This window comes from Aotus nancymaae, unplaced genomic scaffold (genome assembly GCF_030222135.1).
Source record: "Aotus nancymaae isolate 86718 unplaced genomic scaffold, 86718_ANA_hifiasm-v0.15.2.pri h1tg000011l, whole genome shotgun sequence".
Classification (NCBI taxonomy): Eukaryota; Metazoa; Chordata; class Mammalia; order Primates; family Aotidae; genus Aotus; species Aotus nancymaae.
The window spans coordinates 42,371,554-42,374,608 of record NW_026988422.1 but is presented as its reverse complement, the minus strand read 5'-3'; positions in this window follow the sequence as shown (position 1 = coordinate 42,374,608).

Below are 3,055 nucleotides of genomic sequence, written 5' to 3'. Positions count from 1 at the left end.
ATACTTGGGAGGCTGAGGCAGGATGATCACTTGATTCCAGGAATTCAATTCTAGCCTGGGCAACATAGTGAGACCCCCATGTGTCTTTGTTTATTTATTTATATATGTATTTCTGAGACAGGGTCTTGGTCTGTCACCCAGGCTAGAGTGCAGTGGTGTGACCATAGCTCATTGCCATCTCGACCTCCTAGGCTCAAGCCATTCTTCCACCTCAGCCTCCTGAGTAGCTGGGACCACAGGCAAGTGCCACCGTGCTTGGCTAATTTTTTGCATTTGTAGAGATAGGGTTTTACCATGTTCCCCAGGTTGGTCTTGAATTCCTGAGTTCAAGCAGTCCACCCACCTCGGCCTCCCAAAGTGCTAAGATTACAGGCATAAGCCACTATACCTGGTCTGTTTTGGTAGTTTCTAGATTGTTCTTTTGTCTGAATTCTAAAACTTAGGCTTTCTTAGACTGTCCTTTGCTGTGTGGACTTACTGTGTTTGCAAGTAATCAGAGTGAAGGCAGTGTGCCATGGCCTAGCCCTGCCAGTAGGTATAGAGAACACAATCCTCATAAATGGAGCTGCTGAACACAGAATTATCCAACAGTGTTTTTGTTTTTGAGAAGGAGTCTTGCTCTGTTGCTCAGGCTGGAGTACAGTGGCGCAATCTCAGCTCACCACAACCTTCGCCTCCCAAGTTCAAGCCATTCTCCTGCCTCAGCCTCCAAGTAGCTGGGTTTATAGGCGTATACCATCATGCCCAGCTAATTTTTGTACTTTTAGTAGAGATGGGTTTTTACCATGTTGGTCAGGCTGGTCTTGAACACCTGAACTTGTGATCTGCCTTCCAAAGTGCTGGGATTACAGGCATGAGCCACCATGCCTGGCCTGTTTTTTTTGGAGACAGTCTCACTCTGTAGCCCAAGCCGGAGTGCAGTGGCAGTCTTGGGTCACTGCAGCCTCTGCCTCCTGGGCTCAAGCAATTCTCATGCCTCAGCCTCTTGAGTAGCTGGGACTACAGGGGTGTGTCACCATGCTCAGCTAATTTTTTGTATTTTTAGTAGAGGTGGGGTTTCACCATATTGCCTAGGGTAGTCTCGAAGTCCTGAGTTCAGGTGATCTGCCCACCTCGGCCTCCCACGGTGCCCAGCCCCAGTATGTTTTATTAAGCAACTACTGTATCAGCAAATACCAGTAGTTCTGAAACTTACGTGACAAAAATCACCTGGAGGGTATTTTAAAACAGGTTACTGGGCCCTACCAACCACCAGAAGTAAACCGAAGGATGTGCAGTTCTAACAAGTTCCCAGGTGATACTGATACTGGTGTTCAGAACCAACCACAATTTGAGGAGCAGTGCCTTAGAGACTGCAAAGTAAATTTTGTGACCTCATAGTGTGGTAGCTAGTGTTAACTAGGGCATAGAGACCAGAGTTTTTACAAAATCATTGTTGTGGCCACATCTTGCATTACACTGAGACTTTACCAAGTAGCTAACTACTAAAACTTCACTTTTGAAGTGTTTTATAATAAACATAGATCTCAGACTATTAAGTTAGAATTTTTTTTTTTTTTTTTTTTTTTTGGAGATGGAGTTTTGCTCTTATTGGCCAGGCTGGGGTGCAATGGCGCGATTTCAGCTCACTGCAACCTCCGCCTCCTGGGTTCAAGCGATTCTCCTGCCTCAGCCTCCAGAGTATCTGGGATTACAGGCATGCGCCACCAGGTGCAGCTATTTTGTATTTTTAGTAGACACAGGTTGGTCAGGCTGGTCTCCAACTCCTGACCTCAGATGATCTGCCCTCCTTGGCCTCCCAAAGTGCTGGGATTACAGGTGTGAGCCATCATGCCGGCCCTCAAGTTAGGATTTTAAGCAAATGATTGAGGACCCAAGACACAAAACTACCTGAAGGGAGTGGCTCCCACATTTATAGGGTAACTTGTAGCTTACAGAGCAATTTCCCTTCATATTATTTTGCAGGTGGTAGAGAAACTCTCAGAGCAATTGCGGCCTGTGCTACATCACCGACTGACCAGAGATGCTAGTACTAATACTCAAGGTCGATCTATCTAGCTATCTAGCTATCTAGCTAGGTATCTATCATCTGTCATCCTTCAGTGCTACTAAAAGCTCTCGGATCTTCTGACGTCTTGTCCAGTCTTTTACCCCATCACAGTGAGAAGTTGTGCACAGGAGTAACACAGGCAACCGAACTACATAAGGCAAACACAGAGATCCAAGTTTCTGGGGGTAGCAGGGAGGTTCAGCCTTGCAATCACAAGGGCACCACTGAAAGCCACAAGCAATGGCAAGTAATGAGACCTTACTTGGGGCAGTTTAAAGTGTACTTCCCAGCCAGACGCAGTGGCTCACACCTGTAATCCCAGCACTTTGGGAGGCAGAGGCCGGCAGAACACGAGGTCAGGAGTTCGAGACCAGCCTGGCCAACATGGTGAAACCCCATCTCTACTAAAAATAGGGAAAAGAAATTAGCTGGGCGTGGTGGTGGGCGCCTCAGGAAGCTACTCAGGAAGCTGAGGCAGGAGAATCGCTTGAATCCGGGAGGCGGAGGTTGCAGTGAGCCGACATCGTGCCACTGCACTCCAGTCTGGGCGACAGAGCAAGACTCTGTCTCAAAAAAAAAAAAAGTACATCCCATGTGTGGTCACGCGTGCCACACACCCACCACCACCACTACCACAAATGAAGTGCACACTCCACTGATCCTGTCCTCAGGAACCTGAAAGCCCCCACCTGGTGTCCGAGGCGTGGCTCCCGCTTTGAGGGTTGGGCACCTCCTTTCCGGCCTCAAACCTACCCCAGCTCCCGGCTGGCTGCGGCAGATGTGACGACTGAAGACTAGAGCCCTAGATGGGGACTCCTTAAGGCTCCTCCCGGAAGCGTAGGGACCTCGCTGCCACACGCCCCGCCCTTTCCTCCTCTGGCGTCCTGGGGTCTGAGGTGGGCGTGGTCAGGCCGGCTTTAAGTCCTGGGAAGTCTTGCCAGCCGCACTACACCCCTGTAAGCGGCGGCCCGGGCTGCAGTGGCAATGTGAGCTGTCAACTTCAGG